At 39.8% G+C, this 14,078-nt stretch overlaps 1 protein-coding gene across 3 annotated transcripts in view; it reads left to right on the top strand.

The window, feature by feature from the left end:
* Nucleotides 1-2,071: 2,071 nt before the first annotated feature.
* nrxn2a (neurexin 2a) overlaps nt 2,072-14,078 on the top strand; it is a 150,960-nt gene continuing 138,953 nt past the window's right edge. For all 3 annotated transcript variants that reach the window (XM_059350888.1, XM_059350887.1, XM_059350886.1), the window contains exon 1: nt 2,072-2,334. The gene's annotated coding sequence lies outside the window, so the exon portion shown is untranslated. The remainder of the gene's footprint in view (nt 2,335-14,078) is intronic.

The raw sequence follows: 14,078 nt of genomic DNA, 5'->3' as shown, positions 1-14,078 counted from the left end.
TTTTCAATCAGAATTTCCAATTTTGCTTTCCCACTCCCACAGAGAGATTAGTTTTTGTATGATGTAAATCAAAGCTCTAAGATATAAATGAATTTAACTATAATTCCCTTCCCCAGTATTCCCTGCTGTTACATTTTCTAGCCTTTAGCCCTTATTTGGTTGGACAGTTGGAGATGGACAGGAAAGAAGGCAGAGTAAGAGAGTGAGTGACATGCAGTAATGGGCCACAGGTCGGGGTTTAACCTGCAGCTGCTGCAGTCAGGACTCTGTACATGAGGCACACACTCTACCAGGTGAGCTCCAGGAGCTGCTGTTATTGTGATAGGGGAGAACCCGTGTTAATTCAGGCTGTCTGAGGGTGAAAACATTCAAAAAGGCACCAGCTGCATTGCATGTAGGTCAGCCTATATGCCACTGCCAGTGTTGTGAATGAATGAGCATGAATTGAACATGCTCATATTTTTAGTGAAAAGTGGAATTAATGCATCATTTTGCAACTACTGAACATGAGTGCTGTAAACTTTTGCTTTTGCCAATGTGATTGACGGCACCCAGCATGCAATTGTTGTGTCAAAGTTGGTTCCCTCCTCAAATTTTGTTTCCCTCCGGTAGGTTTCTCCTGTTAAAATGATGAGCGGTGTTATGATATCCTGAGTGGACGTGTTAACTGGTGGCTCAGCTGAATTTACCGTTTCTACTCGTGTCCTTGTAAAGGTCTTCAATTTGACTTACGTCAATTTGAAACACATACTTATTTGTTTTTATTATCAATACCAACAATGAATTTAAGTTATGTTCAACCACAGATGCTTTCAGTTATGTTCAGTCTGAACAGCTTACACATTAGTAAAGAATCTGAAATGACACATTGAATTGAAGCATTAAAAAAAGAAAGAAATGAACATGATCCCAAGTGTATTTTGGTTATTGTGAACTTAGTTAAAAATTAAATTTGTGTATGACAAATTGAATCTAGTTAATTTAATTTGTGTGAACTGACCCCCGGTGGTATGACTGTAAAACCTTCTGGTTTCTACATGTGTTATTATATGGGAAACTACAAATAGCAGAATTCACATTTACTCTATAATTTCTGTGATGATCTACCAAACACAAATCGACAGCTACTCAGATGTTTGGAACTACAGATATACATAATTTCCTTTATAGAATTACACAGGCTGCTCTAATAAAGTAGGAGTTTCCAAAGAATTGCAGGAATATTTTTTTGGGGGAAAAAAACCCTTCAAATCAGCATACAAATTAATCTAGAGCCATAAAAAATTCTTAATTAGACAAATTTGATCGGGTAGGCTAATGTAGGCTAAATCTATTTAGATAAAAAATATATATCGCCAAAATGAATTGTTTTAACACTTGTATTCCAAACAAACAAATTACATAGATCTTTTCATAAATAGGCCTATTAGGTTTTTCCAAAGTGAATTTTCTTTCTTTAATAAAGTAAAAAATAAAAGTGAAAGGATTGACTTAACGTTTTGTCTTGGGGTAAAATAAAAAATTCAGGTTCCAACCAAATCATAATTTTATTTTTTAGAAAAATGAATATATTTATTAGGCATATTTCTTTTCGGTGGAGCAGCTCTATCATTGAGACACACCTTGTGAAACAGGTTACAATTACAATTCGCTGTACAAAGGGGCCAGCAGTATGAGTCATTGTAAAATAATGGACGTGGATAGGTTTTTGAACATCTTGCCTTGCGCCTTGCTTAAGGACACTTGGGCAGCATGAACAGAGGGCAGGGTGGGGTTGAAGAACCACTAGGTTTCCCCCCCAATCCTGCTGCCTTTTAAATAAGATGCCACTCCTATGTTGAGATTCCTAATATGATACCTGCTTTACTGCCAAAGGTTACGATTCTGTGGTTAAACGGCGTTTAATCCTCCATGGCAACGCTGCTATTAGTTTGATGGGGAGCAGGATTGGTCAACAGCGGCTGACCGCGCCCTCAACCCATATAAGCTACCTACCAAACTATTACCATCAAGTGTCGGGGGAATGACGGCTCTGCTGCTGCTGCTGCCGCTGCTGCTGCTGCTGCTGCTCTCGGTGCGGCGGAGGAGAGAAAGCATCTTTGTCTGTACGGAGGAGCTCGGGGCTTCCCTGCCCGCCTGCCTCCATCGACACAGCAACATCTAAAAAAGATAAGAAGACTATCCTTTCTGAAGACAGAGGTCGCATATTCATCTGCCGCATTCATCTCTGCTTCAATTTGGGATCTTTCTTTCTCCTTCCTCTTTTGTGCTTGGCTGGAATAATCAAACCCCTTCGCGCCGTGTCCATGTGTCGGATCGCTGGGTGATGCTCAGGTAAATGACACCGCACACCTCCTACACAGAAACGACCTTATGGATAATTAGCTTTAAAGCGTGCTGCGGTAGAAGGCTACAAGATAAGCCGAGCCGTATCTGTGTGTTTCTCAATGTCAGTGGTCCGGGATTGTTTGTATTCCTATTCGGGGGGATGTTGGAGCTGCTGCTCACCAATTATTGACACTTGTCTTGGGGTGCCTTTTTTTTTTAGATTTCACTTATGCACCCGGAGATTATCAGCTTTCAAACCAACCATCTTTGTTATCAGTGTTTGGAGTCAGTTGAGGTGGGTGGAGGAGAAGGTATGGTTTCCAAATTCAACACGGTTGCGGATGAGGTCGCTTAATTGCGTGCCGGAAGACATGTCCTGTGGTTGGGCTGCTACAGCACCTACACTGGTGGCTTTTCCTTTTCAATAAAGGCTGCAGCCCCGGCAGAAACATGGAAACCAGCCACATAACCTATTGTTTGATGCTGCCAGATGCCACATGCTGATTTGGCTGTGTATTAATTTTGCATAGCATTTAAAAGTGAAGTTATGGTGGTCTTTGAGTCATGCAGCATGCAGGGCCCTTGTCTCTGAAATGCTTGAGGTAGCCTATTTATTATTGAGAGGGATTTCATGTTGTGTGCCAAAGGATTGGCCAGTTTAAAGATAGGAAGCAGAGAGACAGACACAGAGGGGGGAACAGGAGTTGAGTCAAGCAGATGCCACATCATCTGCAACGAGGGAGGCTTCACAGTCTAAATGTTATCCTGAAAATCAGGGGGAAGGGGGAGGGGGTGGGGTGGTGGAAAGAAGAGGTTTCTTACCTGTGTGATAAGATAATGTTGCTTAAAACCTGCAGCCCAGTATCCATGCCCCCGTAGGAAGCTGCTGCTGCTGCTGCTGCTGGCTCCATACAGCAGATCATCTGGCTCCAGTTCAGCAGGGTTGACCACTGAGGAGGTGGCGTGGTTCAAATTACACCTCCAAAATACAAAATGTTTAATAAAAAAAAAAGGCTCATTCAGTCCTCCACACTGATTTATAACACTAAGTGGATGAATATGAATGAAGGGGAGTGTTGACCTAATCATTGTCCATTGTTCTTGGATTGCATTAATTGGTGTGGACTTTGAATATTATAATATTATTCAAAGATGTGTTTTTTTTCTTCTTGCTCTATTGCTTGAAATTGCATATGGGGGAGGTGCCCAAGATTCAGAGCTGCACCCTGCACATCTCGCATACACATTGCCGGCCTTCCTGCACCTCCTGTAAACCTATTTGCTTTGCAAATTTTATCTCAACAGAAACACGGCACATTTTGTTTCTGATTTCTTCAAGTAGGGAATCTGAAACCTGTATTCCCAGTGCACTTCCAGCTCAGATTTCCCATTCACCTGAATTAGGTGGCCACCTCTGATTGGCTACTATTGCTCGCTATGTTCCAGCACCTCACTTGTGAACAACCCACAAGTGTGGCATCTGAGATCCGTTGCATGTTCTCTCATTACCACTGGCTGTTTGGCTGCATTCTTAAATCCCTGCCGGTTGAGCTGACAGACTCATTTAAATGCTGTTGCATTCTTTAGTAAGCCACTTGGTTTCCTAAAAGAGAGCCACGTTGACAACAAGGAAGTCATGGCTTGCGATGCTTAAAACATGAACAATACACTCAAGCGATGCAGAGCATGACTTTTTTGTGCACATACTGTTGTTACGGTGATGTTTTTAGGCAGCAATACAGCAGGGTGTGTCACAGTCTTGGCTTTTTGTGTTTGTATTTTTCTATAGTGCATTTTACTTGCCCTCGGTCATGCTTCATCTATGCAGCTGAGTATATTTCACATGTTTATTTTTATTCCTCATCTGCTCTATTTTGACACAGGATATACCAATGCCAAGATTTTACTCACCACTCAGTCTTTTTGGTGCCCTCAGTGCCATCTTTACCACACTCGTGCTGCTTGTTCTGACTCACAAGTCATCTGTCTTCTTCACTGCTTCCAATCAGATTTAAGGGTTTGGATTGCGTTTACATTTATAAAAAATAAATAAAGGAAGACAGAAAATGGTGTCACTGCTGCCACAACAACACACTACTATTAAAATTATATTGAAAATAGTATTACAAATAATTTTACAGCTTTTAATAGATTTAAGCTGCATTGTACATGCTGTTACTTTACATGTAGCTTAATGATTCTTTAAGCCACTAAAGCTGCACTCATGTGATTTTTATATTAGCATAGCAGCTGCTGAATATGAAAGGGAAATAATATTTGGAATTAAGATGTCTGGTGTAAAGCACCAGCCAATATGCAAAGAGAGGTGGATGATTTGATGACATGAAGGAGGTGACTGCTGGAAATAACGACAGGGCAGAGTTGACATGGTGTGTGTGTGTGTGTGTGTGTGTGTGTGTGTGTGTGTGTGTGTGTGTGTGTGTGTGTCACAGCTCAATAGCTTCACCATGCATACTGGGGAAGTGGAAGGTTACAGATATTGTGTGGCATTGCGAATCGCGTCGCTTCCTCTCCATCATACCCCATCAAGGTCATATCCACAGACTGAAAGTGGTGGCCCTGGCCTTTTCCACTCCTGGCTCTGGCAGAGGAATGGGGCCCGCGGACCACTGCTGCTTCTAATCAGGGCTGACGCGTGACTCAGTTGCATGCCAGCTGCACAGCCAAACAGGGATTATGTCCCTGGATGGTGAAAACAAAAAAAAAAAGGTCACTGTTGAGATCTTTGTCTCTATACACCTTTGGCGAGTTTGGGTTATTTCATTATTTGTGCGTTATTTCTAACGAAAAATAACTGGAATCCTGCACACAATACCAGTCATATAGCTGGGAGCCTTATAGTCAGAGTTGTGACATGAGCAGAACACTGCTGGTTAAGTTACAATCTGGGTCATTGTGCCACTTGTTCTTAAGGGTAGATATAGATTGTTGTAAAACAGTATTAAAGTCCTGATATGGACACTGAAATTTCCAGAAAGAGAAATCTGCATATACAGTGTCAACTGTTTGGAAAGCTTGATTGATATTCTTATATATCTGTGAAATAATCGTCAGTGAAATTGCCAGTTATTTTCACCACAGGTGGTAAAGTAGGTGGAATGGAACGGAAGGTGGTCTATAATTTTCTGTAAGCAGAATGCTACTCAGGATTCAGTGAAGGTAGCTACACTGAAGCCTGTCATACTGAGAGACGTGATGACAAAAATGTTCTTTGAAAAGCTCAGCTGTGATTTATTAAATATGTGCATGACAAAAAAGAACCGGATCAAATTTTAGCTTGAGCCAATTCAGGCATAATGAAGAATGAACAAAGTTTCTTATATATTCCTCACCTAATTTTTTTTGTCATTGATGCAATGCTGCTCAACTTTAAAGTCCCACTCCACTCAAAAATGTTTTTTTTTTATATGTTTACATTTCTAAAAATTATGACCTTGACTATACTGATTTTTTATCTGTGCAAAGTTTGTCGCTAGAGGGGTGTTTTCACATTCCCCTACTGAAGGGGGAGATGCACTTTCCTAAAATAAGAGATTCAAAGCCGAAAGGAAACCAGAAACCAGTCGGTATAGAGCAGTCAGACTCACTGGATGTAGCCTGTGTGGATAAGCCTGCCATGGGCCACCTATTTCAGACAGAATTCTCTTCCCTTTCTGCAATCTCCATTATCCATTTTGCTGGAGTATTGTGCTCTGTCCTGGGCTTAGTACCCCCAGAAAATTGTGATTGGTTAAAAGAAAGCCAGGGCATTTTTTCCCTGATCGCTGAATGATAACGGGTGCAGAATATGCGTGGCTAGCACAGGGAACAAAAACGTACTGAAACAAGTACTGCAGCAGATATTATCGTATGTTTCACAGCCACTGCCTGTAACAAGCTAACATGCAACATGTGCTAACTACACTTACGTTTTTTAATACGTCTGCTAGTTGCTGATGTTAGTGAATGCCCATCTGAGTTTGGAAGCTTAAACACATATTGCTGAATCTCACATCTTTAACAGGGCAATATAGATAAAACAATCTATCAAATACATTCTTTTGAGTTTCTTTTAGCTTTGACTCCATTTAAGTGGTCCAGTCCCCTTACAAGGGCCCTTTAGGCATTGGGTTTTAAGGGCAGTATTGGTTGAGGTTTGTTTAAAAGTTGTGAACTGCTATGTGTATATATGTGTGTTCACATGCGTGTTTGTATGTTTATCAGTTTACTTCATGGAGACAAAGCCTGTGGACCCCTTGAAATTAAGGGGGCGGGAGGGGGGTTGTCTATCTATTTTATTTTTCCTTTTTCTTATTTTTCATTACTCAATATTGTTGAAATGTTTGGTTGGTAGTATTACCATTGTTCTTTGTTGTTGTTGCTATTATTGCCCAATTGATGCTTGCCACACCTGCTTGTTTGTTTGTTTTAAACTAAATGGAAAAACCATTAACAAATTGATCACGAAAAAAAATACATGAGACGCTAACAGTACCTCTGCAGTCTGCAGATTGCTAGCTCCGCAGCTGGTTTGTACTGTTCGTACACTGGTTAACCTAGCGGGAGAAGTGGTGCTGCGTAATTTCTCAATTTTTTATTTTTATTAAGGAAAATCGAGTTTAGCAAAATATTTTTTCTGGCATCCTGGCAGAGTGTTGTTTTATTTTATTTATTTTTTTACATATGTTAAAATGTGGGGGGAAGGCTTTAAATATTAGTGGAAGAGAACAATATCATGTTAGTAGTTATAAGTCACACAAATGAAAAGTTTGTGAAAATACTGCGTCTTTCTATCAGCTATATTTTCTGTTGCTCAGTTGGTTTTATGAGAAACATGTCATTTATAACTAATGGCCTCCTAAGCTGACGCTGCGGTGTCCAATTTACTTCTTGTCTGGATAATGTAGACCTGAATTCACAAAGAAAAACGGAAATAAAGTAATGTAAGTGCTCATAATCGCACAGTTTAACATTGCATAGGTTTGTTGTAATTTGACCAAAATAGCATGCAGAATAATGAGTTCTTAGAGTGCAGATAAAAGCCCCTGAAGGTGATATTTATAATAAGCATGCACTATTAAACTTATGATACGTGACCCGGCAGTTAAAGAAACTCAGCTAGTCTTTTTGTTCCATTCAGGTGTCTTTTGCATTGCATTGCAAAGTATTTCAGCTCATCCATTTTTGTTACTGTGTGACAGCACGAGAAAAGGAAGCTGAAACTGCACTGTTAACCAAAATATGCCCAGGCAGCATAATCAGTGCCCTTAGAGATATAAAACACAATATCACCCTGTCAGGATATACATTATGCAGTTACAGTGCTCAGAAGATGGCAACGCAACCAGACCCAAATCTTACTACACAGCACTGATAGGGAATATTACGTACTACTCTGTGTGCTCTAGTTCCTGTATCATTTTGAATCTGCATTTTTACTGAGTACAAGCAGGGCTGAGCTGTGTATGTAGCTCTAGATGAGAGATTTTTGGTAGTCGTGCAGTAACATCATGATATACTTTGTGTGTTTTTTCCTCATCCCAAAGGCTAAATTACAGCTAAGTGGCCCAAATTGGTAAGCTTAATTGACTGTGAAAGAACCAGTTTTTCCTGAAATATGATCACATTACTGTATATTGATATACTGTACAACAATATAAAAGTAACAGATCAAGACTACTGTGATATTTGGGTCTGTTACATTTTATATTTGTTTTTTGCAATTCCCATAATGCAAATTATGCTTTGGTAATGAATGTAAATGAAAAACAAGTCTAATAACAAGAGTGGATCGATACTGCGCTATTCATTATAGCACAGCAGTTAACATCAGTGTCATCTTTTAGAGAAATGTCTGCAGAAGCTGGCTTCTTTTACTAAAACATAGGTGACATGAAGAAGGTCAAACATTCACCTTGACTGACTGTCAGCCTGATAATACACTTTATCTACATCACCTCAGCAGGAGCTAACTTGAAATTTTAAAAAAAAGAAGGAAAATCACGACTTTAGTTTGGCCAGTTGAAACGTTTTGATTGAACTTGCATCAGATCTGTTGCCAGGGACTTCTGACGGGGCTGCCGAGGTCTTACACTATCTTAGTTGCAGATCGCTCAATGAATCTTTCTCTTTCATTCCAGACGTTGCTCTCACCGGCGAAAGCATTCATCTTTTTCGGGGTAATATCCACAGGACTCGGCTCGCGATGAAAGGTAGCTTGTGTTTGGGGAAAAAGAAGAACAGAAAACCTGGTCGGTCATTATAAATTGCTGTTCGAGTCGAGGTCAAAGGAGCACGGCCCTGTGAGCGTTCCCTTTCTCGTTCCTTATCATGTCACATTAAGGCGGATGGCAGATTTACGTGGATGCAATTGATCAGTGAGTGGCATATCAGGCTGGGCGTGGATCAAGAGATTTTTAGCAGCTGCCTGGCTGTCCATCCATCACGCTGATCTCTGCTGTGCCTGAACCGGGGCCTGTCACACTTAGATGGCCAGCTGACTGCAGCATAGGGGGATGGTGTGGTAAACACTGGGACAGTCATTTATTTCAATTCACTCTGTGTCTGCAGGCGTCCCTCATGGGGAACAGATTCATGCTAATTCGTTATACTATGCATCGGAAATCTCATCTAATACTGCATTGCAAAATCAATCTTATCCTTGCCCGAGGCTGCTTCATCTATAAAGGCGTTTGTCTCGTGTGTCCTACCTGTGTGAGGATGCTCCGTGCCGTATCAGTGTCAGCATTCATTGGGTCTTAGTGAAGCTCTCTGATCCCAGCCAAGGAGCTGTTACCCAAGATTAACCCAGGCTGTTCTGTTGCATAGCTGCTGAAGAGCAGACGTGTGTGTGTGTGTGTGTGTGTGTGTGTGTGTGTGTGTGTGTGTGTTTATGTGTGTGTGAAGAGAATCAGAGAGTAGGACGCTTGCTTGCTCCCACTCTTGGTTTTGTCTGGTGGCATCCTCCTCAGGATGATGTGTGACAGCACTGGATGATCTAATCATGGATGTCATTGCATAGCTGCTTATTAACTGCGATTTCAAGGGCAAACATTTCCATCATTAGTAGTATACTGTATAGTTCTGAGTGATGGATCCTGGTAATGTCACTGAAACACAGGAGGGACTAGTTGTCTCATTAAATTTTTGGCGCATATATTTTTACTTAAGAAGGGTCTTTTATGAGGAGCTAATTTATCGAGCACACATTGATATGTAATTTTCTACTAGAGGACGAACTCGCTGCTGCAATTTAGGTATTCTTTGAGAGTTGAGGGGGAAGGAACTGTCATTTATAGTAAAGATCGCTTGCTTTCATGATGGTTATGTTTTCGAATATTTGCATATGCAAGAGTCCTGAAGAGGCAGTCTGAAAGATGTGCAAATTTATGAAGTTTCACAGTAACAGAAGGGCTTCATTGATCTTTGATATGTGTACTGTACATTTGAACTCCCAGACAGTGTATTTCTCCTTTATTTCCTTTGGATCAGTGTATGTTTTGACAGTTTAAATTCAATATATATGTATAAATAAAATATCTTCACTGTACAGCTTTGCGCGTGTGTGTGTGTGGTGTGTATGTGTGTTTTTCTCTCAGAAGCTTCAGGGATCTCCCTATTTGATGTCCCACATTATGTGTCTGTGAGCTGAACATGCTGGTGTTAACTGACTTAAAAAGCTCGATAAATGCTCTCAATGTTTTTATTTTGTCTTGTGAAGTTGTTGCCACTATTTAAATTAACCTCTGCCACATGATCACTGAGAAGGGTGAGCATGCTTGAAATAATTAGAAACATCTATCAACAAGAATCTAATTATGTTTTTTACACTCTTTGATTATAGAAATTCACTGTGGTGTCTTTTTTGTGGTATCATGGCTTTATAGAAATTACATTTTGGCCCAGAGATGAATATTTCAATTAGAGCTGCAACTGTTCGACTAATTAATTGAAAGAAAGTAAGAATAAATAAATTGTGTCAGTGACATAACTGCCTCCAGCACTTAGATATGGAAATAGTTATTTCAGCCCTGTTCTGAACCATAATCAAGAAGTTTTGTTGTCAAAAACCAAGTAGTTCTGTCTCACAATGTTAATATGTTAAAAAAATTACATACAGTTTGCAGACGAAATCATTTGAATCATTCATGCGAATATGTTCATGAGAGTATGTTGCTTACTTTGTAATTAATATTCAGGGTCTCCTGGAGCTCTAGGGTACTGTGATGGGATTTTTTTTCACAAATTTCCTCTCTTGCTAGACCAAACACTTAATCTAGAAAATAATCAGTAGATACAGCTCTAGTTTCAGCATAAATAAAGGCAACATTCTCGTTCATTTAAATGAGGCATGTCTGATAGACAACACAGGGATCTGAACCTGAGCACAGCAAGTCGCTGCATCTGCTCATCACATACATGCAAGCACACATTCCCACAGGAATTTTTTTTAACCTCTGTTGCAACTAAAGATGAAAGAATTTCTCTTGTGCTTCATAGTATTACAAGCCACCATGCAATGTTTTGGCATGTGAGAAGCCTTCAAATTCACAAATCTGATACTCGACGTCCTTTATTGTATTTCCCATCTCACTGCTACCCGAAGCAGCAAACCCCCTCCAGTGCAGCCTCCTGCATTGTTTAATGGGGTGCTGGTTTTTAGTCAGAATTTCCTGAAATATCAGCATGATGTATCATCATAATATCACATGCATTTATGACGCTAAAAGATTTTCCCACTCATTCCTTCTTTGGCTTACCTGCGTGAGATTGACAGCGTCTGAATAAATTGCGCTCCACACCATCCTCTGCCCGTCCACACACATCACTCATGCCATTATGTGCTGAAACAGAGTTGAGTGGGAGGCAAACGGACATTGTCAGTCTTTCAAAAAAAAAAAAAAAAAAAAATAGAGCTAAGACAAATAGTTCTGTTCAGCAAGGATCATGTTCTGTGTGTAATAAAACACTGAGGTATGAGTGAGTGTTGACAGGAGATATGCCAGGGCTGAGCTCCGTCTAATGATGTTTGGGAGCTTTTGTGCCTCAGCTGAGCCCTGATAACCTCCACCTCTGAGGGTGATAAAGGTGGTGCTCTGATCCTGCTGTATTGGACGCAGACTTTGATTATAGCAGGTTCACTCTGCAGCGGCCGACCATTTAAACTGGATGCGGCCTGCTGTCTTGCCATTTAAATCACACATTTTGTTATTGGAACTTCACCAAATTGCATCTCTGTGGAAAGCATTTCAAATGGTATTACAGCTCTAGCTATGTAGCAAGCAGATGTGCATGCATTTTATCCTTTACTACGCCTACAGTACATTTACATTTACTTAATGAGTGCACTGAGCACAGTACCATGTTTATGCTTGTAGCTAGTGTTATGTAGTTGGCTGCCTAATTACCTGGCTTGCTGGTTTGTGAAAATGTCAGCTGTTATAGTGCCCCGTGTCACATAGAAGATGGAAACTCCTCTTTTGATGACATGCACTTATTCTATAGTGTAGTATAGATACCTTAAATTGGTTGTTCAAGTATGGTTCAAGTCAGCGCTCCATATATACTCATATTTGTCACACTTAAATCTACAGGTGCTGTAAAAAACACTGTTTTTCTCTGTGTCTGTGAGCCCTCACAGCAAGACAAATTGGCAGTTTGTGAAGAGACATAAAAAGGAGAGACACACACAGGCAGCAAAAGAACGACCATGACCACAAATGTTGCAAAAACGATGTACGTGGTTGTTATTGTTGAACATTTACAATTAAAATGCACATTTTCAAAAGGCTACTTTTATGTTCCTGAAAAAAACAAAACAATTTGTTTAGCACACGGTGTGGAGAGAGTGTCGGTAAAAACTCATCTCATTCCCAGCACTACAGATGTTGGAAGGGTTATACGTCTCTCTGTAAATTATGCAACATATAAATCATCGGGATAACAGCTGACGCAGAGATATGAGTTAACGGTCAAGAAGAAGGTCAAGTGGATGATGAAGATGAGGATAATGATGGCTCTGTTGATGATGAAGACTGCAGGCCTGATGGCGGGGGTGATGCTGATGCAGATGTTGATGAGGCCGGTGATTATATCTCTTAAGCTCGCAGCTGAAGTAAAAGCATTCCACAAATGCAAAACATCTGTGAAATAGATAATATGCAGGGGAATTCACAGCTAAAAACTAATGTATGGAGCTGGGGTGAGATGTTTTATTGCTAGTGCTGCTACCACATCTAAAATAAACACGTTTTTAACAAAATCCTTTTTATTTAGCAAATGCAGCAGTATTAAAATAAAAGTTAAATTCATTGTCTTGCAGAGAGTTAGATGAGAAGATTGATGGTACTCTCTTGTTTGTGCAGTAAACATGAAGCTGCAGCCAGCAGCCAGCTAAGCCTGGCTCTGTTTAGAAGTAACAACATTTGCCTAACAGCAACTCTAAAGCTCACTAATTGACATGTTGTATTTAAGCCGTACAAAAATGGTTTAAAAGCGACAAATCACCATTTTACAGCGGATTATTTGCCAGACTTTTTCTTGGTCCGAAACAGTTGCCTGGCAACCAGTGGAGCCTCCAGGAAGTAACTGATCCAAGAAATAGTCTGTTTCCCCCGTTTTCAGTCTTTAGGTTTAACTAAGTTAGCCGCTGCTGGCTGTAGCTTCATTTAGCGTATATATCTTTTTATACTCTCAGGAGCAACCTGTGTATTTCCCCCAGTGTGTGACTGTATTAAAATTTAAATGTTTCTATACAAAGCTTTCCTTAAATAAAATAAGATTTAAATATCTGATCAGCCGACCAATAAAACCAAACTGTTTGATATCTGATGCTGCAGACACATTTTGCTCAGCACTCCGAAGTATTTTTGAGTTTCAAAATTCTCAATAACATTAGTACCCTGTCAGAATAAGTGCTTTTATTCGATGGCATATTTACCCAGAAAGAATTGCAATAAACTATTAGATTGTGCTTTTTTGTTTTGCAATGACATTTTCTTCTAAAAAATATTAAAATATGCTTAATAAATATAAAAAAAATCACAAAAACCAAAACAAGACCCCTTGGCTCTGTTAGAGACAAAACAAAGAATTTCTTTTCTCTGGCACCTTTTGTCTTTTTGGGTGAGTGGACAATTTTCTTTTTTCCTTCTGTGATTATAACTGTTCTTCAGTACTATCTGCTCAAAGAATATTGTTCAATCCCTCGAAACTCTATGACTCAGCCGAGCACAATGACATGCTGAGGCTTTCTAACAACATTGTCTCTGATCCCAGCCATGTCCTCAACACTGAATGTGAATGTTGCCATCAAATCAGAGGTACGGGATGCTACGATTTAATAAGGTTAGACTGAGGAACTCTTTTGTGCACCAGTTAATCCTCAAACTAAAGATGGATCTTAATCCCACATCAAATACACAATGTATTGTGTTTGGTGATAAAAGGATGTTATATTCAATTTAGGGCTTAAATTTTTGTCTTTGTTGATGTTGCAAATGGAGCTGCAGTGATCCAGGAGCAATTTCATACTAGATCTGACATCATCATTATCAACAAAATTTAACTTAAATAAATATTTAACATTTGGCACATAAATCGATTTATATTTATAGTGACAGGCCTTAATATGCGACCATGTTGGGGCAAGATCCCACCACGGCAGCATAAATTTTATTTAATTTTTGTTCAACAACAATGGCCAGCTGTAGAAAATATTATTTGACACCACTTCAGAGTATTCCACAACA

Source organism: Centropristis striata, chromosome 15, assembly GCF_030273125.1.
Source record: "Centropristis striata isolate RG_2023a ecotype Rhode Island chromosome 15, C.striata_1.0, whole genome shotgun sequence".
NCBI lineage: Eukaryota > Metazoa > Chordata > Actinopteri > Perciformes > Serranidae > Centropristis > Centropristis striata.
The sequence above is the reverse complement of the archived record's forward strand: the minus strand, read 5'-3'. Positions and strand labels throughout refer to the sequence as shown.